This window comes from Pseudonaja textilis, chromosome 5 (assembly GCF_049901715.1).
Source record: "Pseudonaja textilis isolate UNSWEBS1 chromosome 5, rPseTex1.2, whole genome shotgun sequence".
Taxonomy (NCBI): domain Eukaryota; kingdom Metazoa; phylum Chordata; class Lepidosauria; order Squamata; family Elapidae; genus Pseudonaja; species Pseudonaja textilis.
The window spans coordinates 10,179,815-10,207,373 of NC_141994.1; the positions used below are offsets into that span (position 1 = coordinate 10,179,815).

General features: G+C 34.9%; 1 protein-coding gene and 2 long non-coding RNA genes across 15 annotated transcripts in view; 1 reads left to right on the forward strand and 2 right to left on the reverse strand.

Annotated features, from left to right (window-relative positions):
* PLXNB2 (plexin B2) overlaps positions 1–27,559 on the forward strand; it is a 334,253-nt gene that overhangs the window by 190,128 nt on the left and 116,566 nt on the right. For 6 of the 13 annotated variants that reach the window (XM_087934112.1, XM_087934114.1, XM_087934113.1 and 3 more), the window contains one exon: positions 9,263–9,368. The exons of 3 other annotated variants lie outside the window; for them this stretch is intronic. The gene's annotated coding sequence lies outside the window, so the exon portion shown is untranslated. Of the gene's footprint in view, positions 1–6,281; positions 6,388–9,262; positions 9,369–27,559 lie in introns of those variants that run through there. 4 more of the 13 variants (XM_087934117.1, XM_087934120.1, XM_087934121.1 and 1 more) reach the window with 2 other exon arrangements.
* The window catches only part of LOC148125530 (uncharacterized), a 109,775-nt gene that overhangs the window by 40,593 nt on the left and 41,623 nt on the right, over positions 1–27,559 (reverse strand). The window lies entirely within an intron of this gene.
* LOC148125531 (uncharacterized) lies at positions 25,530–25,687 on the reverse strand. Its single transcript, XR_015743990.1, has 2 exons — positions 25,624–25,687; positions 25,530–25,588 (listed from the first exon to the last, which is right to left on the reverse strand). It is a non-coding gene; the product is annotated as an uncharacterized LOC148125531 (long non-coding RNA).

The following is a 27,559-nucleotide window of genomic DNA, read 5'->3' on the forward strand; positions in this document are numbered from 1 at the left end:
GATTTTTTTAAAAAAAAGCTATACAAAGAATATGAATATGGTTTCCTGTGATCCTTATGTGTAACAGGAAGTTCTGGAGAAACTTAATATCCTTGCCTTTTATTTTTGAAATGGGAAACATTCAAGTCAACTAAATCTAAGTCCTGTTGTTGTTTTTACAACTAGCTCTGTGAACTGGCAGTACTCCTATCTTTGTTCTGTATTATCCAGCTCTCTGACTTGCAATAATGTACTTTGTGCATTTTTTCCACTAGTGAAGGTAAAGTCAGAGATACAAAGGCTTGGATTCAGTTAAGTTGGAAACAGAAGGATATTTTTATCTAACATACACTGAATTTTTAAAAGTGCCTGACTGTGCTGTTCTCTTAGCCATGTATAATCAGGAAGTAAAAGAAATCCATAATTTTCTCATCTGGGATATAGCATTGACACAAAATTAGTGCTACATCGCTATTAGCTATTAGGTACAGTGTTAGTAAAAGCAAACGAATATAGTGTCAATGTTGACTTCTATGATGTAATATTATGCCACAGATGTAGTCTTTTTTTTTTATATGAAAAACCTTTTTATGTGGAAAAGCCAAGTGTTTGGCTTCTGTTGAAATATATATACTTAACCCCATTAAATAATGTCTCTCTAAAAAAATGCAAACGTCCAGCTGTCTGCAAGGAATATAAATTCTTCCATTCCCCACCATCCAGTCAGAGCTGGAGAAGCTTCTAGAATAGAATAGAATAGAATAGAATAGAATAGAATAGAATAGAATAGAATAGAATAGAATAGAATAGAATAGAATTGGAAGGGACTTTGGAGGTCTTCTAGTCCAACCCCCTGCCTAGGCAGGAAACCCTACACCACCTCAGACAAATGGTTGTCCAATCTCTTCTTAAAATCTTTCAGTGTTGGAGCATTTACAACTTCTGAAGGCAAGTTGTTCCACTGGTCAATTGTTCTCACAGTCAGGAAATTTCTCCTTATTTCTAAGTTGCTTCTCTCCTTGATTAGTTTCCACCCACTGCTTCCTGTCCTGCCCTCAGGTGCTTTGGAGAATAGCTTGACTCCCTTTTCTTTTGGCAGCCCCTGAGATATTGGAACACTGCTATCATGTCTCCCCTGGTCCTTCTTTTCATCAGACTAGACATACCCAGTTCCTGCAACCTTTCTTTATATGTTTTAGCCTCCAGTCCCCTAATCATCTTTGTTGTTCTTCTCTGCACTCTTTCTAGAGTCTCAACATGAAAACGTCTTCTAAGAAAAGCACGAAAGTCCAGTTACCTCTTGAAAAAACATCTTTGGGAGAACCGTGACCTGCTTGTCATTAAAGTTTTATTACTTTTCAGTTGTTACATGCAGTAAATAATCAAGGATAACAATTTTACTCTTGTACTGTTTTACTGTCCCTGAATCATTATTTACACATTTGCTTCTTCATTATATAGATTTGTGGCAAGGAATCTTTGCGCAGCTTGCCCTAGGTTGGGAATCTAGCATCTATGCTGCTTTGGCAGCTTTCCAAGCCTGGATCTGTCCCCCTAGCCTCATTAGTTAGAGGTGATGGGACTATACCATCTGCAGGGCACTAGGTTGACACACCACACATTGAATAGAGAACAGCTGTTTAAAAGATGCACATTTGATGTTGTATTTGACCTCTTCTATAATTCTGTAAATATAATCTAAATTAATTGATTGGCTTCAAGTCAGTGTCAACTCTTAATGGCTACATAGATTTTTCTCAGCATGCTCGGTTCCCAGCCTAATCCTTTAGGTCTTCTACCACCGCACTGATTTCTACTCTGAGTCCATCCACCTTGGTGCCAATTGTCATCTTCTTCACCTTTCTCAGAATTATAGACTTCTCCAGAGAGCTAATTCTTCAATAATATGTGCGAAATGTGATAATTCAAATCTAGTCAATTGCGCCTCAACTGCGAACTCTGAGTAGATTTGTTCAGTGATTCATTTGATTGTTTTTTGACCAATAATCTAGATAGTAATCTTTGACTAGATTACTACATTTGAAGAGAGAGTTTAAATGCTTCTTTCCAGTTCTGAGGTTCTAAGATTTTGTGTGAATGTGTGTGTGTATTACAAATCAGTTATGTTGCCCCTTCAGTGAGTTCAGTGAACCAAAGAAATCCAGTCATCACATTGTTGTTATTTTTATCGGCTTGATAGAATAAGATGTGACCCTGAGTTATTTTTCCTATGCAGACAAGAGAAATAGAAAGTGGAAGGATAGTTGCTGTCACACTTTTAAGGCCTAGTAATATTTTAAAAATACTTTAAGACAGGGGTGTCAAATTCAAGGCCCACAGGTTGGACCTGGCCTGCAAAGTGCTTAGATCGGGCCTGTGGGCTGCCCTGGAAACAGCAAAGGACCAACCTGTGGTGCCTCTTCCAGCAAAAACAGAGCTCGGGAGGGCTGCCCTCCCGAGCTCCATTTTCACTGGCAGAGGGTTTCAGGAGGCCGTCGCAGCTGGAAACAGAGCTCGGGATCCTGGCCATGACCCCCAGTCCCCCTTCCCCAAGGTCAAACACAACCCTGATGTGGCCCTCAATGAAATCAAGTTTGACATCCCTGCTCTATGATTATGTTGTAAAATAGGGAGTGGGTTGATATTTCCTGTACTTTATTGGATTGCCTCATTGTGTTCCCACTAAAACAAATGCCAAACTCTCCTTTCAAGATACAAAGAGGGAAGTAAAACCCATTGTATGAAGTCTATCAAGGATTTAAGCCCAGCATTTAAACAAATCCCCAGCCCTTGAAAGCCAATCTCTTTTAGCCATAGCCTCTCTGTAGTATGGAAAATTCTGACATTTGATCATTGACACATGAATGGTAAACATTTAACCATTTGGAATTTAACCCAAAAATACTCTTAACAACTTTTGTGTGATTTGTCTCTTACTTTACATTTATTGTCAAACTACAGCTGAAAGTCTGAATGCTTTCCATGTCTATCAAAATATAGGTAGTGTCAATTATTTGACACTGAATTATTACAAGAGCTATTTGGTAGCGAATATTTCAGGAATACACAAAATCGATGGATTGATAATGTACCATCAGACTAATGTCAGCTCTTAGCTATTTCATAGAGAGACTGAGGCATATATTTGGCAGAGAATATTTCTATAGTTAATATCTGAAACACGTCTCTCTATTATTTTTACCACCATATACTTAAAATTGACTAATTCTTTTTTAAATCTATAAAACATTGTAAGACTTGTTTTGCTTTTTCTTTAGCATCCAATTCTAAAGTGCAACTTTGTTCATGCAAGTAGAAATGCATTTTTCACACAGGTTGAGAGTTTATGCAATTCGGCTAAAAATATACATTCATAGAGGAGGGCACATCACTTTTAGCTTAGTGTTAGTAGCTCTTTTCTGACTTGACTTGAGTTGACAACAGCAGTCTGTCTTGTATCAAGGTATTTGCTTCAATGATAAAGTGTTCATTGAAATGTAAATCCATCTATCAACTAGACAAAAAAAACTAGATTCCAGCTTTTTCAGGCAATATTTCCCATCTAGAGAAATATTCCACTTTTTATTAAGATACGTTCACGATTGTTCATCTGTATGATGTCAGTAGTACTGTTTGACAAAAAATGAATTGCCAGTTGAATTCTGTTCATTGACCACAAACCTTTATGTCTATGTTTGAACCACTAAGTGGTCATTTAGAATTATGAGTTGTACTCCAAGAGGAATATTAATAATGTAAGAAGTAGGAGGCAAAGCTAATTTTGTTAACTTAACCTATCAATGGAATCTGCTGGATTTTTGACACATCACATACTGGACTAATTCATGTTTTATAAGCACTAGATTTATCTAATCACAGAAATTTGGAGTCATAGGTGTGGAACTCAATATTTTGAAAATTTCTCTAACTTGTACAAATTTTCTAATAATGATATACATAGTATTAGCTAGATTTAGAAAAGATGCTTGGAGAAGGGTTTGGGATAAATGATAATAGAGAAGCTTTCAAGGAGTAGAACTATAATGGTTTGCATAGCATTTAGGTTCTATCCAAGCAAAGTAGCAGGACATTAAGCAAAAAATAAAACACAATTTTGTTTATTAATAATAGGAAATAAAATTTGGTTTAACCATCATGGCAATATATTATTTGCATGTTATAGAAACTCCTGTTTAATGTAATTACTACATAATTTCAGTATTGGAAATGGCACAAGCCGAGTGATTTTATGTTAATGCATCCTCATTCACTTACCTTAGCTCAAGATGAGTGAGAGTGCAGAACAGAACACAGAATAGACTATTTTATGTTTTACAAAATATAATTTAAAAAACTTTTTAAAAAAATCCTAGAATAAACCATCAAGCTCCCAAAGTTCAGTCAAACCATTTTGGATCAGATGTGATTCAACAAAAATAAAACTCAGCATTTTACTAGATTTCAGCCAAAACCAAATTTGAAATGTCTTGGAACAATCCTAGAGTGATTTTATGAGTAATTTGGGCAAGATATACCAGCTCCTCTTCCCCTCTTAATCTCTTACCTCCTTTCGCCTTCTGTAATATGGGCCTTGGCTTTTTCCTGAGGTACTCACCACTACCATTTCTGCTGGAGCAGCCACGTATTGGTCCATACATAGAATAAAACAGCTCTTCTTATTTTCCATCTACAGATCAAAACATCCCAAAAATACATTATGGATTAAACATGGGTAGTTTGAAGTCAGATAGTCTGTATGAATTGAATGATTCATGCACAAACATTTTATACGTTTCCACAAAAAAGCCTGCCCTAAGCTGGTTGTTTTGTTATAACTGTGGTGCGATGTAGTTGAAGCATGCATGGAGCCATATTTATTTTCATTTTTCTTTTCTGTGCTTTGCAAATGCAATCTTATCAGCTAAGTTTCCATTTCTTCATATTGTTCTAGCCATATTTTATTATTCAGCTTTATTGGTGGCAGTAAAGCTGAATGCCTTTTTCCAATCACAGAGTTATAGCAGAGCCTCTAACCATGATTATATCAGACAATCTTGCGCCTTTTAGTATTTTTCATTTACTGGGAACAGATCAATTTGGCCAGGTTTTTACAATGTCTAGAAGTGGCAATTATTTAAAAACTCAAATGTTCTTCCAGTACCAGAAAAAAGTACATGCCTGGTCTTTATGCAAACGTTGTCGTGTTAGCAATGTTTCTTTGATGATACATAGTAACTGTATGTTATTATAGGTTTCTCCAGGGTTTCTGCGTATTTTTGACATTGTTAGAATTTAGTCTAGCTCAAATGAAAACACTGCACAGTGATAATTTGAAATAATTGAGGTGTACAATGGGATTATTTTTATGCAATATGCACAAATTATTCAGCTTTATAGCAGCAACAGCAGTGCATACAAAATACCAATAAACTTTAATCACACTTATGAGTTTATGTTTGCTGATTGCATTTGTATGTATTTCTAAAGTTGCATTTTGCAGTATAATAACCCAGATTTGATGGGGTTTGGAGCTACAAACTGTCCTCCTCAAAACAGTACCAAAGCTAAAACTATAAAAAGGGTGAAATAAATGTATATATTTTCTTACCCCGAAGAGCAGCAGCATTCAAGTAACCCAGAATATTTTAGCAGGGGATAAAAGCCGCTTACCAGAATTCTTTTGAAGATTTCTTTGCTAATTGGGCATGCAGTATAGAAGTACTCAAATCAAGATAGGTAGATCTTCAACTAAAAGAAAATGTAGCGTGTGCTATCAACAACATGCCTAGTTTTATTAGCTTTGATGAATAAAATTATGATATGTAGACTGTTGCATGAAAATCTTTTTTAATAGTTCTAAGTTGTCATAGATGTGGTTAATATCCCACCCTGCAGTTGCCTAGCAACCCCAGGGGTTTTTTATCCCCTCGGTTCCAGTTAAAAAAAATGCCAGTGAGGAAGAGAAGCAAGCAGATGGTATACCATTTGCCTTATGAATCATCTATCCCTTCTCAAGAGCTTGCATTTGTACATGACAAATAATAGATCCAAATGAATTCTGCACAGTGTACTCACATTATATTACATACCTACATATCCATCTTGTTATCCCTTTGAGAGTAAAAGGGCTATGCAAAGTACCAAAAGGGAATAGGAAATTGTCAATCAAAGCAACGGAAAATGTGAAATAAGAAAAAGAAAAGGACATCTTGTTTATACCAAGAGCATTCATTATATCTTGTCATCCTCTCTATTGTTCCAAATTATTCTTGCTTCTTAGATGAGAGAATAAAAGGGAAACTCATCAAATTTGCAGACAACACTAAAATGGCAGAAATAGCCAACACTCCCGAAGATGGGCTCAAGATCCAAATGGATCTAACAAAATGAAATTCAAGATAGAGAAAAGTAAGATTTTACACTTGGGCAAGAAAAATCAAATGTACAGGCACAGATTAGGTGAAACCTGGCTCAATAGCAGTAGCTGTGAGAGAGATCTTGAGTCCTAGTGGACAATCACTTAAATATGAGTCAGCACTATTCAGCAGACCAAAAAAGCCAACACAATCCTAGGTTGCATGAACAGAGATAGACTCAACATCACATGAAACATTAGTACTGTTTTATAAAGCCTTAATAAGACCACACTTAGAATACTGTATTCAGTTTTGATCACTATATTATAAAAAAAAAAGATGTAAGAGATTCTAGTAAGAGTGCAGAAAAGAGCAACAAAGATGATTCATAAAACATATGAGGAATGGTTGCAGGAAGTGAGTATATCTAGTCTAGTGAAGAGCAGGACTAGCGATGACACTGCTTTCACATAGTGTTCCAGTACTTGAGGGGCTACCAGAAAGATGAGGAGGCCAACCTAGTTTCCAAAGCACCAGAAAGCAAGATAAGAAACAGTGGATGAAAACTATTCAAGAAGAAACCTAGAACTAAGGAGGAATTTCCTAACAGAGCAATTAACCGGTGGAATGGGTTGCCTTCAGAAGTTGCGGGGCTCAATCACTGGAAGCTTTTAAGAAGACAACAATTCTAAGTGTATAGAATACTAAGTGTATTCTATACACTTAGCTGTCCAAATTTGCCTTGGTGAAGGAAATAAAAGTGTTATACTGATTATTAATATTGCAGCTATATAACATATTTTATTGTGGAAAATATGGCTTTCCTTTTTCAGAACTTAATTTTATCTATCCTACTATGCCCATATATTGCCTCATGCGCTGCTTTTGTTCTTTACATTTCTCATTTCTTTCTTTACTTGATGTGATAGCTTAACTGTAAATCTGAATTAAAATTCTTGAAGGCACCTGAATTCCATGATCACAGTACAGCAATCCTGATCAGTTTAGATACCTGTAGAGGTAGTCCTCAGATTGCAACCATCTATTTAGTGATCCACTCACTAAACGAGTTTCAACGGCAGTATGGCCACATGATCAAAATTCAAATGCTTGGCAACTGGCATGTATTTATGATGGTTGCAATGTCCCAGAGGTCACATAATCCCTTTTGTAACCTTCTGACAAATTCATTCAGGAAGCCAGATTCACTTAACAACCATATTACTAACTTAATAAATGGAATGATTGATTTAACAACTATAGCAAGAAATGCTGTAAAATGGAGCAAAACTCATTTGCTGTATTTTCCCAAAAGTAAAACCTGACTAGAAAATAAGCCCTAGCATGATTTTACAGGATTCTCATAATATAATCCTACCCCCAAAATAACCCCCAGTTAAAATCATCAGACAGACAGACACAATTAGTATTGTATTTCCCCTAAAATAAGACCTAACCAGAAAATAAGATCCCGTGCATCTTTTGCTCGTGCAGCAAAAATTAATATAAGACCCCTTGTTATTATCAGGGAATTATGGTAATAACTGTCTTATTTAACAATGGAAATTTTGTGCTCAGTTGTGATCATAGGCTGAGAACTACCTGTATGGTACAACATAATAAAGCCCAGTTTTTCCTCAGGATACTGACACTGTGTTAGGCAAGATGTAGACTCTTTTGTTTTGGAGGCTTCTTGCAAGCCAGCATCTCAACATCATCAACTTGGAGACATATACACTATTCTAGATAGGCAGGATGCAGCTTATAATGTGATTTTACAGTTTTGTTACACTACTTTGTAACTAGAAAAATACCACTTACTTACTTTATTCATTTTTCTATTGATAAAATGATAAACTAAATAAATCTGCCATTCATCTTGCCTCTGTAATTTCATCAGACTAGAAGAATAAATTTAAAAAATGAAATTACAACCTAATGTCTGTTTTCTGATCCATGATAAAATATTGACAGAAACATTTTACACTTGAAACTATAAATCTACAAATCTAAATAAAAATATGTATGAGCACTAGGCCAATATAGATAAAAGTTTGATTTAAGCTGTGATATTCATTGTAAAAAATAAGTAAAGCTGAAAAAGGAACAAAAAAATTGAATAGAAACTCATGTGATTTTTATATCCATTCATGTTTTTGTACATTTTGAGAGATAACATTACGTTTGGCCTATATGTGTATTTTCCATTTGGTGCCTTCAAGAATTTTAATTCAGATTTACAGTTAAGCTATCACAATTTACATTCTGTTTATGATTTAGAACCTAAATGCTCGACTGGATATTGCCTAACCTGATCTGCAGATGTGTAGACCTTTGTATTGTGCATGATAATGGGCAAATAAATCTGGAGACCAAAGCAGTGGAGAGATGGGTGATTTATTTTCCTCAGAAGATGTGCTGCAATTCCCATTATCCTTGTAATTGGCTATGCTGACGAGAGCTGATGGGAATTGGAATTCAACAAAATCTGGAGACTCATGTGATGTTTATCCCTGGACTAAACTGTTGAAATATCAACTTGTTCTTCTAAGCCCTTTTTTGTGTTGTGCAAGAGAATGGTGATACATAGACTGGATTTATAGTAATAGCTTTTGTTTTTCAGTGTTTCTTCTGAAGTTTATATTTTGAAAAATATCTTGTACCGGTTTTATAAATTAACAAACAAATGAAGTTGGAGAACCTGCAGCTCAGAGCTAGCCCAGAATGCTTCTTAACGTGAGCTGATTCTCTCGGTATGGAAGGAATGGCTGCCTTGAGGGGGTGGAATTTCATTTAAAGATAGTAAGGAGCTTTGCAAAGTTATTGCTAGCAAGTCTCCTGAGAGATTGTCTGGCCCTTTAGCTAAATTGGGATCCTACTTTTCTAAATAATAATGTATTAACTAGCAATATTCTGTTTCAATTCAGAATACGCTGTATTTAATGAAAACGACAAAGATCAGGACATCATTAGGCAAACTGAGAGCCTCGGAACAAAAACAACTGAATTCGTGAGAATTAATTTATAAAGCAAGTATGAACAATTTTCTATATTTTTCATGTCTAACGGTTAAAAGTTTAAAATATTTTGTTAAAAATTAAATGTTTTCAAACTTCTCTCCCACCTCCTGCCTGTGATTCTTGAGGAACTTTATGTAAACGTTTTCTTATTCTTGTGATGATTGTTTCTACTTATGCTTTCTATAAGAGAGATCATATTCCTGCTATGAATGTAAGCCGTACATCCCTTAATCATTAGTAAGCTTCGGTAACATGCACAATTTTGCAATGCAAATAAATATAAATTTGATACTTGCAGTTTCTTTTGTTTATATTAAGATCCCTTAGGCAAAAGGAACGGATTGAATGGTTAAAAAGAGGTGAGCACATTGGCTACAATGCTGCTCGACATATTTATTGCCTCCAAGCAAAATGATCAAAAGGTCATGTTTAGAATTCTCTCTCTTCGGAGACCCTCCAGAAAAATATTCCCAAATCAGCAAGAATGCATATTCAGATATAAACATATTTACACACCACTTCCCAGAAAAAGATAAAAATAAAAATGGCCTTATGACACAATCTTGTTGTACATGTCTACAAAAATAAAGAATAACTTGATGGCCACAGTATATATCCATTAAAAAAAAATAGATTATACAATAGCTACACTGAAATGCTATTAAATCAATGGGCAGAGTTGGTATTGCTAGTTGATGTTTGCTAGTTATGCTATTTTTTTTTATTTTTAACAACCTTTTCTTGATCTTTGTTAGGAATGCAAATCTGATTTTCAACTCAGAACACCAACATTATTAAATTTGATGCACTTATTTGGATTTTTCAGGGTTATATTTCTCTTGGGTAGATATTTTAGAAAAGCAAAATATGCTATTTTTTGCATGTTAATGAATGTATTTATTTTAATTATTAAATTTATAATGCAGTGCATTTCTAAAAAAATATTTCCAAGTCCTTTGGGTCATATATGTGGATTTTTTTTTCTTTTATGTTTTTGTGTATCATTGCATAGATAGGCACACCCTGATATTACTGCATGCGTTTGATGCCCACAATAAGACTTTCATTCTTGGTGATATTGAGTATGAATACAAACACACACACACACATGCATGCAATTGTCTGGAAAAAATACAAATGGTCTGTAGTAGAATCCGGTTGCTTTGGTCATTAATCAGATTGTATTTTGCCTATCCTGTTCTGGTGAGGATGGCACGCTGGGCAGATTTTCTTCTTTCAATTCTCCTCTGCCAAACTGAGATAATATATCTGGCGGAGGAGTGGTGGTTATGTTTTCTTCTTGGTCTGCTAAAGCTTAGAAGGAAAAACCTTTAAGGAAACAATGCGAGCTTTGCAGTGGAAAGCTATGCATAAGAAGGCCAGTAAATGAAACAGGGGAAAAAGACAAAACAGAAAATAAAAAGACAAAACAGAAAATAAAAAACCTAACGAACAACAAGCTGAAACGAAAATGTGAGATATGTATAGAACAGAGAGAAAAAACAATTAACCTGTACCAGTATTATGTATTTAAGTTACATTCATTTCATGCTTGTAAATCTGAAAATATATTCTTTCCTTGTATGGATAGATATATTTACATATGTGCTAGGTTCTATGTAGATTCCAAAGAAAGAAGATAGTTTTATTAGGTTTTGCTAGTTGGTTTACCAATTTTACAAATTCCATGGACATTTGGCTATGTAAAACATCCAGAAACATAGAAGTTAGATGTTTTGAGAATATGAGTAGAGTTCAAGAGATGCCGGATCCCAGTTAGAAATTTAATGAAATGTGGGATTAATCTACACAAACATAATCTGAATCTTGTCAAATTCAGAGGTGATTTGAATTTGCATTAAGCACCTACCATTTTGGCTGAGAAGAAAGAAGCAAATAGATTGCTTGGATTTATGAAATACAACAAAACTGAAGTCTTTTTTATGCCACAGTCCATATTTGGCTCAGTAATTCTGTGGTTAGTCTGATAAAGTATAATACATGTGTCCCCATTATAGCTACCACCCATAGCTAAGGTCATAGTTAAGTCATAGCTAAGGTCATAATGTTCCTTTTTTATTCATACCCATTTCATGTATTCGTAATCATGTTTATACATATACATGTTATCTAATACATGTTTGACAAATAAAAAATAAATAAAATAGTACAAAGTCTGTTTGTGAACACTGCTGAGATTCTCAACCCACGTAGCTGATTTTAGGCCTGTCCATATCAATTCTTCACATACAGAAAGTGAAAATCAAAGTTCAAGTGTTTAATAGTAACAAAAGTGTTCCACTTTTCTTAAAATAAAATGTTAAAAAGAAAGAGCACAGGATCAAACTTCCAGTCCTGACATTAAGACAACTTGTAGATTTCATTCACTAGTTTTAAATTTGCTCAGGGGTTATATATGCAGACAAGACAAAGAAAGTCTAAAATGTGAACAGTGAAAGCATACGCAACAATTCTGAAGCTGGTTTTGTAGGCAGTCACAGCAAAATGCATGTTAGATTTATGTTAACTTTTGAGTTAATAAACATTCATCCCTTCCTTTCTATTTAATACTAGTTCGATACCATGCTTCACTATGAAACTATGCGGTTGGGCTTAGTTTTGGGGGAGGAAAATAACAGGAAAAAAATTCTGCTTCTTGTCTGCCAGCATCCATCGGTATTCATCTGGCTAGCATCCTGTCAGTGTGTGAGAGAATTGAGGGCTGTTTGGAAACTGAAACAGTATTTGCTGTGTTAGCAAGAAGGAGACAGCAAGGAGCTTGGGTGTGGCTTAGCTCAACTGTTCTGTACTAAAACTGCTTGGTGCTGTGAAACTGAAACTCCTCTCCTCTCCTTGTGTTTTGCATTTGGAACAGATTTCTTTTCAGTTCAGCAGGGAGAGCAGAACTCCTTAGCATCAGAGCATGTTAATAATAATAATTATAGGAAATACTAATGCTCTGATAGTCATTTTGAAAAATCCTTTTTTAGTGAGCATCTAGAAGCCAAGAGGAACATACATGCCAAATTTCAAGTTTGTAGGCTTTACGGTTCTGGAGATGTTGTGATGATACATGAATGGTATTTCACTTTTATACATATAGATTAGTAGGCCAAAATGATGGATTTCTTTGAAACTAAATTACACTGAATGTAGAACACAGAATAATGATGATGAATAAAAAGACTCCCATGTTTCGAAATATATATATACTTTCATTTGAAATAAGAGTGCAATGAAAACAAAACATTACCACAAAGGCAAATGCCATTTATTGACCTTCCGGTGCATCGCTTGTTTGAATAATTGGTTTTAGTTTCAAAATATGTATTCCTTTTTAAAGATACACTGCAATAAGTGTGTCTTTCAACTGCTTTTTATTAAAATGATAAATGAAAATCCTAAGAAATATACCTCTTTAGTAATATTGTTACCTAAGAAAATTATTGATAGACTAAAAATAGACTATTTAAAAGGACTATTTGTTCAGTAAATTTCTTGATGGTTTTTTTTTTTTTTTTTTGGTGTTTTGTAAAGTTTTTCCTTATTTGTTTAGTCCAGAGACATTCCAGATATAATCCTTGAAAATAACCTTTGAGTTATAAACAAATAAGACTTCAAAGAAACATTGAACTAATAGCATCTAGTCCTTTTTTATCTACTTTTATAGTGGCAGAGATAAAGAGAGAGAGAAAATAAATTTGGAGATATTTTTCAATAAAAGGGCCATTGTCCCAGAACACAAATCTTGACAGAAATATACATGGAGGGCATTTACTTATAATTTTTAACAGTTCTCTATGATTATATGCATTATATTCATTCTTAAGTTTTCGCGGGTACTTACATGTATGTTATTCGGCTTTGTTCGGGTATTTTCCCACGTTATTATAGTTGTGCTTTTAAAGTTGTAGCAACGTTTCGGCAGAATCTCATCTGCCATCATCAGGCTTCTGTATTCTGTTCGTCTGTGAGTCAGGCTTTTACAGCTGTTTCAGTTTTAAATTTGGGGCTAGCCTACTGCTGTGCCAGAATGGTTTTTTCTTCATCCTGATTGGTTGGGAGTCTTGGTCTGTATTTATTGGTCTTGGAGTCCTGCTTGATTGGTGTTTCTAATATCTTCTGTCTGTTTTGTGGCTTTTTTTGTCTTGATTGGCTGGCAACATTGAGTTTCCTGTATTGGAGGCTTTTAGTGCAGCTTGGCTCCGAGTAAATGGACAGCCAACAGTTATTAGGAAACTAGGTTTCATCTGGGTGCCTGGTTGGGGTGTGTTTGAGCTGAAAGTATCAGGGGGGATCTGTTTGTGTCCAGGTGTTTGCCTGGCTTGTGGTGTGGAGATTTTTTTTGTTTGTGAGTGCAGGCTTCCAAATAATTGACACATACATTGGACAGACCAATAAAAGAATAAGTACCCACCCGGATGAACACAAAAATACAGTAAAAAAGCTGGTACACACTTCCTCACTAGTCCAACACATGAAAGCCACAGGTCATAGCATCAACTTCAATGGCACCAAAACCCTAGCCTCTATAGAAAACCCCAGCCACAGAATCATCAGAGAAGCCATAGAGATTGAAAAAAGACCTGAAAGCATGAATAGAAGAGATGATTCCACCAGACTGTCAATTATTTGGAGGCCTGCACTCTCAAACAAAAAATCTCCACACCACAAGCCAGGCAAACACCTGGACACAAACAGATCCCCCCTGATACTTTCAGCTCAAACACACCCCAACCAGGCACCCAGATGAAACCTAGTTTCCTAATAACTGTTGGCTGTCCATTTACTTGGAGCCAAGCTGCACTAAAAGCCTCCAATACAGGAACACAATGTTGCCAGCCAATCAAGATAAAAAAAAGCCACAAAACACACAGAAGATATTAGAAACACCAATCAAGCAGAACACAGCAAACTCCAAGACCAATAAACATAGACCAAGACTCCCAACCAATCAGGATGAAGAAAAAACCATTCTGGCACAGCTGCCATCATCAGGCTTCTATATTGTGTTTGTCTGTCTGTCTGTATGTATAAATTCAGAAATCCTCTATGCAGTTGGTCCTGCTTAAATGATGGAAATTATAGGCAGGTTAATAAGTTGGCAAAAGAAAAGTACATTTATTTTTTTTCATTTAGCTTCCTACATTTCTGTTACATGCATCTCATAATTATGATTATAGCTGTTCAATCTAATTAGGCCATGAAATTAATCCCATTCAAAGAATGCTGATATAAACAAAGTGGGTACAATGAACCGGTTTGCATTCTTTTACACTCTTCACCTAGTTTTATTTCATTAGAAAAAGAAAAAATGAAAATTAGTTTGTCAAATGCAAGAGGGAAGTGAGTTTATCCAACCCTACTTTTATGGAATGAGAATGTCTTTGCCTATGTCTTTGGAGCAAACTTATTTCATCTGAACTAGTGACAACATGTAAGCAGAAGCCTGATGATGGCAGATGAGATTCTGCAGAAACGTTGCTACAACTTTAAAAGATTACAGATGAAGAGCAGTAAAGGAAATTATTCATAAGTAACTCTACATGTCCAAGTATATTAAGGACCCTATTTCTTGGTTATATTGATCTATATGCTTACTTTTTTTTTGTTAGATTATAGTCTGATTCTCCATGGATGTGTCTCATTCAAAATTGGCTTTTAAAACAAATTTCCCAACTTTATTATGCACTGGGTGGAGGAGGACTTTAATCTGTCACTTTTGAAACTTCTAAAACTTGGTCTCATAGATAATCTTGAGTTCTAACAATTTGGGAGAACTCCCCCCGCACAGCCTGGCCATGTTATCTACAAATGCATTAGTTTTTCTGTACAGAAGACCCTAAAGTTTGTAACAGAGAGAATGAACTGTTTTTATGAGTGTGGCCCATTAAAATAAATTAGCTCTTGTCCTTATTCCCATGTAGATTTAAAGGATATATTAAATAAAGGCAAGAAAGCAGAGGAATTCATGAAAAATAGTTTTCCACTATAAAAGCAGGACAATTTTGCTTACCTGCTATTATACACGAGGACTAGAGACAATAAAATTTCATAGTCTCTAATTCAAACATCAAATATAAAATAAAAAGCAAAATCAGGAAAATGGTCACAACATTAGGGGAGTACAGCTCCTAGCCAGTACAACCATAATGCACTTTTATGTTCCATATTATGGTATATAGTTTTTCATGGAACCTTATAAGATAATAATGGCTTTAAAGTGTACAACACTCTTTATTGCTTTAGGTGCTCTCTGGAAATTAAACTTTTTTTTACTAAAAATGTGACCTTATGATTTGAGGAAAAAAATGGTATTTAGTTATTCTGGGAGTGCAAGTCAGGACATCAGTCTCCTGAAAGCCACTAAAACTGCTTCTTAATCATTCCTTAAGATATTATTTGTGTATGCAATGTCTCAAAAGTGTGATAATTAATATTAGGAGTAGTAGAGTAGACTGAGGAGTTGGCCTCTCACTGCACTTTAATTCAACTTAGAAATGCTTGGTACAAACAAGAAATTATCTTCTTTCTTATTTGACTGATTGATTCTGAATTGTTCATTTCTGTTCTAATTAAGACTTCAAAGGACCAAAAAAGAAGTCTAATATTCACTATTGCAACTTTGAACAATTCATTAGAGCTCAGGGTTTTGTTCCAGAGTTATGCTGCTACGAATGGTATCATAATAGCATTCAGAAGATATACAAAATATACAACAAATTGAAAATGACCTGGATAGATAGGGGAAATTACAGTTTTCGTTATTAGGGAAAATTGCAACAATCAAAATAAATATTCTGCCCAAATTATACTTTACTTATTTCAAACGATCCCCATAAAATTAGCTATTTTTTTTAAAGACTTAAATAAAATAACCACAAAATTCGTATGGTCAGGGAAAAAAGCGCAGATAAAATTAATTTATCTATAGAATAGTAGAAGTATCGTTGGATTCCCATCTTGGGAGACTTACTATAAAGCAGCATCTTTAGTTTGGATTAGGGAACGGATTGATTTAAATAATAGGAGAATTTTGACCTTGGAAGAACATGATATTCAGATGGGGTGGCATGCCTTCATATGGAATGCCAGAAATAAGAAACTCCTACACTTCCATAGACATATCTTACAAGATTCGCTGATCCAGACCTGGAGGAAATTAGGAAAAAAAATTACATTATAATCCCAAGATGGCTATCTACTATGGAGGCAATGATCCACCCCAACACATTGGATATTAGTAAAATGGCCGGATATAATCAGATTTTGGACAACCGAGGAATGTTAAAAACTAACCAAGAATTAAAAACACAGGGGCTGGTGGCCATATCTCCAGTTGCAATTGCATTATTAAAAAAAGACAAAACTTGGAGGAATATGGATTTGAATTGGATGCAACTCAGTTAGATAAATTAGAAGAGAAAAGAAGAGTAGAGAAATTACTATCAAAAATATGCATTTATTTATTAAATTTTGACCTAGAAGAGGAAATAGTAAAAGGGCCAATGTTAGCCTGGGCCAAAAATTTTGGATATAATATTGAATTAGAAGATTGGGGAAAATGTGGAATAAAAATTATACTCTAACAAAATCTGCCTCATATAAAGAGAATCAATGCAAGATGTCTTACCATTGGCATTTAGCCCCAGCAAAACTTGCAAAGATGTATCCCAACCTAAACCCTAACTGATGGAAATGCAAACAAGCCCAAGGTACTTTCTTCCATGTCTGGTGGCTATGCCTAGAAATCAAAATACAAAAATGGCGAAATGAAATCACCCACTGTCGAATAGAGTTGAAACCTGAATTGTTTCTCCTGGAAATTATTAAGGGTAAATATTCCAAAAAGATTAAATATTTGATTATACATATTATTATAGCAGCAAGAATTGCACTAGCACAAGCTTGGAAAATGTCTACCATATTGTCAGACTGTTTAATAATTCAAAAAACATTTGAATGCGCAGAAATGGATAGACTCACTATAGAACTGAATAACAAGGAAGACTCAGGTTACTATGTAACTTGGAACAATTGGTATTAATGGATAGACAGTAGAAATAGGAAAGGCATAGGTTAAAAATAAACTATAAGCTTTGTATACCCATATGATTAATGAAAACCTGTTGAAATGTATGAATATTTGGAATGTATAAATATAGCCAACATCTTTTTTTTTGTATATCAGAGAACAATGGTGAATTGTATCTACCTATTTTTCTCTTTATAGACATATTTGTATTTTAATATTTTAATTTCAATAAAAGCCTTTTGGAAAATAAAAATAAAAAATAAAAAGAAGATATTATTAACTACCTGAATAATATTGTTTCTTGTAACAACATTCCTGATTTAGACTAAACTCTTTCATTTTTGTTATGTAGCAGATAATTTAAATAATAGTATTTTCTTTCTTCTATTTCAGCCTTCTTTTAAAAGTTCTAAATTTCTACTATCGTCTAATGTCAGAATGCATGAATTTGAAATAAGAAAAAAGCTCACAAAGCAAGGTTTTTTTTCTTCTCAAAGTCCATTTTTCTGATTCAAAAATTGTAGGTAGGGGTATCTTCCTAGAGAGACTGAGCGAATTCATTAAATCCAAGAAAGTAGAACATATTGCTTAAATGGGGTCATCAACCCATTCTTAAGAAAATTGACTATTTAGCAGTGCTGGACCTGTCTCAAATGTGCATTTCTTAGCAAGTCTAATTAACAATATAGCAAAGAAACCACATCTAAGTGACACTTTCTTCTTCAGGTAGTCTTAAAATATATTTTGAGCTTGGCCAAGGTCCTTCTCATTTATAGTTGCATTATGCACAAGTTGAAAAGGAAACTATTCATTTTCAATGCTTTTCAAATCCTCAGTAACTTCGAATAACACTTTGGAAGACCAGATCTGTGTACAACTGAATTGTTCACGCAATTTTTCTCTGCAGCTCATTATTGGAGATTTTTAAGTTAGCCAACTGGGGACTAAAAATTTTCTATGAATCTCTTTTGCCGTAAATTCAACTTAATATCAACATGAGCTGTTCACAGACATTATTCAGAGCTTTGGAGATGGGCTTTGTATGTATGTGTATGATACCCGCTTTTATATTTTATGAACTAAGCATTCAGAGGCAGTTTCAAAGTATTAAAGCTTCACTTATGATGCAGGATTCAAGTTGTTGATTGGAATAGATTGGAAGAAATCCAAACTAGTTGGAATAATACCAACAGTAAGCAGAGACTGCTTCTCCTACAAAATATTATTTAGCTTTCTTCTCTGATTTACAATGGGTGGCAATTAGAGGTGATCAGGAAAGCTGTCTCTCTTTTTCTTGTAATTGCAAGCATTGGTTATAGTTTATACAACAATATTTCATCTATAGAGCAGTGCTTTCTTTGAATGCCCAAAACATATGAGCAAATCTCAACTATCTGATATCTCCTCTTATGAAAAATATAAATAGTCTTACCAAGGAGATGAAAAGTATTATACACTTTGGGATATAGGTGTGGGGGTAGGTCTTCCAAAATTCCTACTACGTTACTGTATGTATTGGTTTGCACCAAGGTGGTTCCATATATATGATTTGCCAGGAAATTAAGTACAATTTGTGAAATGAAACAAGAAATACCACATTGAAGAAATTGGGTTATCAAGATCTTGAAGTCAGTGACCTTGATTTTTCAAAAAATCTCATGTGGCAAAATGCCAGTTATTGAGAGAATTAAGGTGATAATTGGACAAAGCCAATTTTTGGAATGGATGATGTGTGTAACTTTCCTTCTTTTAGGATCTACCATTCAAGTCAAAAGCATGTATAACTGCAATTTGCTAGATGTATTCTGGAGATACAGAGGTGGGGAGGTGGTGGTTCAGAGGCTAACAGGCTGAGCTTGTCGATCAGAAAGGTCGGCAGTTTGGCGGTTTGAATCCAAAGCACCATGTAACGGAATGAACCCCCATTACTTGTCCCAGCTTCTGCCAACTTAGCAGTTCGAAAGCATGCAAAAATCCAAATAGAAAAATAGGGACCACTTTGGTGATGAGGTAACAGCATTCCATGTGCCTTCGGCGTTTAGTCATGCTGGCCACATGACCATGGAGACATCTTCAGACAGAGCTGGCTCTTAGGCTTTGTAACAAAGATGAGTACCACCCCGTAGAGCCAGAAACAACTAGCACATATGTGCAAGGGGAACCTTTATCTTTACCTTATTCTGGAGATATGAAAGTCTTTTGAAACATTGATTTGTTTGATTGGGCATATCCACCTTCATGTGGAGACAACCAGGAACATCTTCCGTTACGAGCATGAAGGACAGTTCTATGTTATCAATTCAAAATGAGTGCTTGATATGGATATTTGTGCATTACAAAGCTTGTCTTCTGAATGAATAGTTCAATGCACACAAAGATACACATTGCCTAGAATCTTTTTCCAATTTATATCCTCCCCAAGAGATATGGAAGATTATGTTTTTGAAAGGGTTTTAATCCAAAAAATTTCTTTACTCTGTGGGAAAAGCACCTTTAGAGATATAACACATTATTCCATTTTCTTTCTGTAAATTTTGTAAGGAACCTATATGCAGAGTGGAGATTTCCAAAACTTAGTCTTTGTACATTTTAGTTGCTGCCCTTTCATTCTTTCATAAACACCCTGGTAAGGATGACTTTTAACTGAATACATCGCTTCAGAAAAGTTGAAATAATATCATTATACTATGAATGGTAAATTAATGATATAATAGGGTTTTTAAAAATTCAAATATTTCAGAAATTGTGTTCAAAATTCTGTTAAGTGAAAATTAAGAGAGAAAGTTACTTTTCATGGGTTCAAAAATCTAACATATATAATATACTTCAAATTTGTGTTTTTAATTATTTTTCATTACTGTTTGTCAGTTCTGTACTAGGCTATTAATAAATAGTCAGTATACTATGGTCAGATTTTAAATTTTAAGTTTATTTCGGTATTTGTCCTGTGATTCATTGTTTTGTGTCCTGCAATTCAGAGATTTTGGATTGTTTTATTTATTTTGTAATAATAAGTTAGTTGATCAAAAGCATTAGTAGTAAAAATTATTTTTAGAAAAATCAGAAAGCTGATTAGGCTATATCATTTAGTTATTCATCTAATATTGGACATAAAAAGTAAAGATAGAATTTCTTTCAAGTTAAGTTTGATTTATGGTGATTTTAAAGACTATCCATATTGTAGTCTTGTAAAATTAAAAAAATGATCTGAATTCCCTCTTTCATAAGATGGGTGAATGGTGGTTTTAAATGGAAAATGGATTTCTTTTATGTAGGACCCAGACTGTAATTTATAATTAAGGTTCACTTTATCAAACACTTCTCAGATAAAATTATAACAAAATTTATAAATAGAAAGTATTTTTCAACAGCTGCGGAAATCTATATTTTCCTACATCTGTTTTTTCCCCACTAAATCTTTTTTACAATTCCAAATAGCTAAGTGGCAGCACCTAGCTGACCTGAGCTCATCTCAAAAATATGCAATAAAAGAAATTACTTTTTCCTTTAAAGTGTGTTATACTGAGATACTGTCATGTTCCAACATATGGTAATTCATCACTTCACACCTAATAAATCTTTATATGCAAGAGAAGTAGGTTGATATAACACTTCTCCTTTCCCAGAACTCTTGGGAAAACATCAAAAGGTGCATTCAAAGATGCAGAAAAGCCACAGGAAGGATGGATAGTTAAATGCTTTTGAACTATCAAGGATATCCAGCTTCAAACCAGAAAATTTCTGATCTTGGATTATTCAAAATCAGTTGTCTCCCAGCTATGTTCAATGGTGATATCCCCCCCAAGGATAATAATTACTATCCGCTAAAGCAAAGAGAATAATAATTGACCTTTGTATTGGAGCATAACATTTTGCCCAATGCAACCTGCTGGTGTTAATGAGTTAGAACTTTTTAAATAGAAAATAATTGCCAGGTTCTTGTGTTTGCTCTGACATGATGATGAGATTCTTACATTAGAGTATAGGATTATATTGTATTCATTTCAGTAGACAGTGAATCCTGAATATTGCAAAAGATCATAAAAACAAGAAGATGCCGCTTGGATTGAAAAATATGAAACAATTACGTTCTGCACTTCTACAAAATTATAAGATTATGTCACTGCAGTTAGACACTGATTTTCCAACACCCATTTCTCCAGAGAATGAACCACATTTAGATACTTAATCACAGTTCAGGACTGTTGGCAATCCTATAGTTTTCAATCAGTTACTGAAGATTCAATTTATACAGATATGGAATGATCGCTCTGTCCTTAAGAATTCATACTGCCAATCATTCTAATATTTGCCCTCTCTTATATATCAGTAAATTTATGTGTCCTATTGAACATACAAGGATAGAAATTAGTTGCACGTGGCTGATTTCCACACTAATCCCTAGGTGTGAGCAGCAGGAAATGTTAGCGTTATTGGCTAGACTGGCAAGTCAGAAAACAAACCGGAAGAGGACAATAGCAAACTATATGTTTATTACTATCAAGAATACTACATGGTTTATCAAGAGTTCTGCTCAGTTCATAGGTGTCTTTTCTCAACAAGTGAAAATACAGAATTCTCTTCATGAGATAATGTTAAGTCTCCCTGGGAAGATATATGATTAATAAGAAGAAAGTCTTACCTGTAGATCTGACTAATTAGTTCCATGAAATGCATGTTTGATGTTGTTTTTGTTCTAATATAGCTCTTAAATAGGATAATTGCACAGGACTATAGATGGAAATGCATATTCAAATATAGTATAGAAGAGAGCTGTGAGTTGAATGATGATTGGAAGGAAAATTTTATTTACTCCACCTAGACTATAAAATGTTCTATATGCCTGCTTAGTCTGCAAAGTGATTTGATGTACAGAATTCTTCTGCATAACCAAATATGCCTGTGTGCATTCACACACGTATACATACTGTATTGAAATCATATGCCCCCCTAATTTTATTATTTAGTTATGTCATGGTACCATCAGATCCTGATTCAGAAGAGGAGGAGGAGTTGGAACTGGGACCATCTGATGGGAATGACACATCTCCCTTGGAATGTTTGGAGAAGCCGGGGGCTGAGGATGATGCTGTACCAGTCTCCTCAGGCATTCGGGGAGGTGGTCAACTGGACGGAGAGCTGTCTGCCCTCACAGATATGGCAGGATCGACTACAGACAGGCAGTGGTTCTGAGAGGAGCATATCCCCTCTGATGAGGAACAGTTCCCACTCCCACTTGATCCAAGGCACAGAGAGTAATGTGGAAGCAAACTCAAAGGAAAGCTGTGAGGCTGCTTGAGAGATGGTGGCCCTGCCCCTCTTCACAAGGAACACCTGCCATGGGTTGACTTAAGGAGAAGTCAGGGGAGTTTGTCTTTTGTTTGATTTGGCTTACGCTCCCCTGGCTTTGGAAGAACTTAGCCTTAATTTTTGTTTTTGCTTGTGCCTTGCCTTGCCTTTTGCCTTGTGGACTTGGCTTTGACCTCATGGACCTGTCTGACCTATTGCCTTGCCCTTGAGACCTTGACTCTGGACCTTGCCTTATAAGCTTGGTCCTTCTCTTTGGAATTTCTCTCTGCCTTTCCAAACTGATTTTGTCTATTGACTAGTGACCAGCTTTTGTTTGTGGGACTGTGGGTGACTGCCTTCAGGGAAGTGTGGAGGGAACATTACCAGTAATTGTTACAGTGTTTGTTGTGGCAGCTAACAGGATGATAAAAGGACTCTATCTATGCCTGCTTCTGCTTAGGTGGCTTGGGTCATAACATAATTAAAATATTGGTGAGCTAACATTAAAATGAAAATAAGCCCTCTTAACATATCTTACAACAACATTGTCCTATGAAAATATGGTTATCTGCCATTATCTGGAAGCATACATTTTTCTTTAGCTTAGAGTTTGCTTTTCTGAAATCCACATCTGCATTCAAGGTGCACCCCATGTGCCAAATCCCAATCTAGGAGCGCCAGGCATCTGTCCAAAAACAATGGTGTTTTCAAAGGCACTGGCTTTCTTTTTTTTTTGGACTAAGGAACCATTTCACTTCAGTTTGATGGACAAACATTCATCTCAAAGTCGCTTGTATTCCATGAGGCAAGGCCCACCCGTCCTTCAGCGCTCCAAGGGCTCCCATGAGTACTAGGTGACCAGAGGCCGACAATCAGTCTCTAAAAACAAGCTGTTTTGAAAAAATCCTTCCATCCCGAACCAACGCTGCTCAGTTTAATTAATCTTTGGACAATCTTGAAATCTCCATCACTTCTTCTTCCCTTTTCCCCACTCGAAAAAACTTCCACCCCCCATAATTTTTTGCTTTCTTAGTTATCCATATTATTCTCAAGAATCTTCTTCTGGCTTCCGGTCTGAGCTTCTTCAGCAACAGACCGAAACCTCGTCTCTGAGAGGCTTCGATCCGTGCTCGCCGCTGGAGCGCCCCGAGCCTGCTGGTTTCGGGGCTAAGCCACCCCGTAGAGGTGGTGAAGAGGGGGGAGACTGCCTGTAGGGTTGAGGAGAGCCACATCTCTCCTCCCCAGCTGGCCCTTACTCCCTTTTCCGAAGGCGATTATAGCGGTGGTCAGAAATGGCCACCACAAAGAAGAACTCAACCGGAAAAGAATGTGCAGGAGTAAGATAAGAAGAGAAAGTTTTGGTTGACCAGGTCAAACAGCAAAAGCAACAAATAAGGTACCCTGGAATTGAAACTATTAAAAAAATAAAATAACATTGTTCCCTAAGAAGATTTTTAAGCTGCGAAGGAGAGAGAAAAGGGAAAAGATTTGTTTTTGTTTTTCTCCTTTTCCTATACTGACAGCTAAGAGACTTAAGCAAGAAATTGGAAAAAATCCACTTTGACATTAATAGGCATTTAATGCTGAAAATAAAAAGTCAAAGGGATAATAAAGATTTCTGGATAATCAGAAGTTTTTGAAAACAGGAAAGGAGAGAAAAAGAATAAAAGGGCAAGATCTGGAAGTGAGGAGACTGCCTGGAATTAAAAAAGAACTTACAGCAAAATTTCAACAAGACTTCCAAAAGATACATTCTAACTGAAATATTGCAACAAAAACCCCAGGAAGAGAAAGTCGAAAAAGAAATAAGAAGATATAACTCGGGACTATTTGGATTACTTGATGATTTCTGGATTTTTGGTTATCGTATTTGAATGACTAAAATCAATCGGGTGGTTGTTTAAAACGGTTTAAAATGGCTCCACTTTTAGAAGAACTTAAAAAGTACAAAGAAGATGCACAAGAAGGGAGAGGTTCTTTTGGCTTCGTATTTCAGTTTTTAGAAATGGAGATTTGGAATTATGAGAAATAACAAGAAATGCCTGCAGAACAAGAAGATTGCGACAAAGAAGAAGCCATCTTTAATGAACAAGTAATCTTAGGTGGGGGGGAAAAGGGAAAGGAGGGAAAGAGAATGGAAAGTATAAGATTGGGAAAAACAACTAAAAAAAATAGAGTGAAAAATAAGTATAAAATCAGAAATCAACTAGAAGAGGGAAATGCAGAAGAGAGAATTAGAAGTAGAGAGCCAAGGGGGTAAAAAGGGGAGGGAGAAGATGAAAGAGAAGAAAGAAAGGAAAAGAAGTTATAAAGGGCAGAAGCAAAATACAGAGAAACAGGGCCTATTTAGAGATAATGGGTGAAAATTTAATGGAAAATGGGATTCTGCAAAGGTACATAAGATAGTATTGTTATATTAGAAACAGAAATAATTTTAGAAAATATGAAACATTATGATTAAAATGTTTGATAAAATAGCTATCATAATTCAGTGGAATGCTTGTTAATAAATAAATGTAACAAAATGAATATTTAATGATTTACAAAATATATGTGAAGAGAAATAAGGGAAAAATTAATTATGGAGATTATATGTGTCTTTAAGGAAGTATGATATTTAATTGAAAAGAAGTGTTAAAGATGTTAAGATTTTAATGATTATTAATGATAGAACTGGATTGGAATGGAATGAGGGTTTATAATTACATATATTTATAATCCTTTTTTTAAAAGAATATAGTATGTATTATAAGAATGTACCAAGCAGAATTCGATTGGAAGTTATGTATTATATATTATATTGAAGGTCATAACCTTAAGGTATTTATTGAAGTTTAAATAAGAGTTGAATGGATGTAATTAAAAGATATAAAGGTGTCATATTCCAATTAGTAACTACAGGAGAAAATCTGTTTAATGAGAAAAGATAATGTGAAATTGAAACAGAACAGACAAAAGTATAAATATAATGATTTGAATTGAGATGAAATAATCAAAATAAAATTGAGAAAATTAAAAGAGGGGAAAAACTATATAGAAAATGTAGAATAATATAAGATATGGAATAGAACACAAAAAGGAGCATGAAATTGAGTTTTGTGTTTGTATAAAGAAGTTCAACCTGGGACCATGCTATTTTCAGAAAAGATGTTTTACTTGTATTTTGTGTGTGAAAACCCAAATAAAACTTTATTAAAAAAAAAAAGAATCTTCTTCTGTGTCAAAGTTCAAAAATATCAATATTCTTTCCATCCTGCTTCTTCAAACAATAGGATGTGACTATAAGAATCATACAACAATAAAATAGCCAAGACTGCTAATATCTAGAAACCCTAACTCTTACTTACGCAAAAGAAAAACCAGAACAGGCATAAAGAGAATGATAGAATAATTCCCCTTGAAAATTCTGTACAAGAATAAATGAAGATGAAATTAAATTTTCAGAACTTTCCTAAATGTTGCCATAGGCCTGAAAGACCATCTTCCTGGGCATCTTTGGAAGCTGGTTCATAAGAGATTTATTTATTTACTTGCTTGGTTATGTGTTAAACTTACATGCTGCCTATCTCACCAAAGGTGACTATGGGTGGCTTAGCAATTGTATTACAGATGGATATCATTAAAGCAAGGTATGTTTTTTCCGGAGAAGGCCACAGATTACATACCAATTGGTATAAAGAAATGAATAAGAAGTAAAAGTCGTGGTTACTACAACTCCCTTAGATTTTCTGGTTATTTTCAAGTCCAGAAGGACTCTCACAATCTAGAGTTCTTGCCACCAACAAGAGATGAGCAGTAAACTAAACTGCAAACAAGAGTTCTCAGTCTTTCAAGTGTTCATTTCCCTTTCCTCTGACTGATAGTTTGTTGAATGTCCACAATAATGTGACTAGATATGCTCTCAACCCACTCATCTCTGATTCTTCTCTGAAAGAATAAAGTTATGGGCCAATGATAAAATAACTGGTTGAGCCATTCTAAACCACACTTTTCCTGTTATACATTTGCTTTTTAAGATATGCTTTTAGATCTGAGGCATGGAATACATTTATCCCATTCACTGTACAAAACCTTTTTAGTCAGAAAACAAACAAACAGGTTTGATTTCTAGCAAATGTTTGCATTACAGTCTGGAGACAGATGATACTGAAACAGAATAGGATAGCATTCACATTTAACTAAGAACTACAGTTTTGGCTTAAAATTATTTTTGGTCACATTTGACCTAAATGAGCATCACAAATTATTTTAGTGAATATTTTTTTTTTGTTGCTTCCAGAATGCTTCTATGATCAAAGAAAAGTTATCTGATTTATTGTTGAGATGATTTACCATTCCGGACAAATTGCTGCTAATTCCCCACTAGATGGTTGAGTTCCAAGTTACTCTCATAAGATTTAAAAGCAAAATCATAAAAACTAGTTTCTTGTTTCTTTTGCACAAAGTCGTTTCCTAAAATAGATAATAGAAATGCATCAAGCAGATAAAAAAACAGTAAACAAATCAAATATGACTCGCCTTGACTGTTTATGTGTGTATTACATTATTTCTCTCAACAGGAATGTCAGGAAAGGTTGAAGCATGAGATGAGCTGCTTTATTGTTTGGCAGGTTTTTAGAGACAAGAAAACAATGAAGGAATATCTATTATTGAGTGCACTTGAAAAGTTTAAAGCATTTGGAAGAGTGGCTTTTCATAAACATAATGCAACAGACCGTTTAATTCATGTAACGTAGTAGTTAAGTGTGGACAGGACTTCATTTGTATTCTACTGCGCAAAAATAATAATCCAGGTACCAACGTCATATTTTTTTTCTCTGATATCTTCAAAATAGTATTTAACTGCACTTTCCAAATATCTGGACCCTCCTAATAGTCTG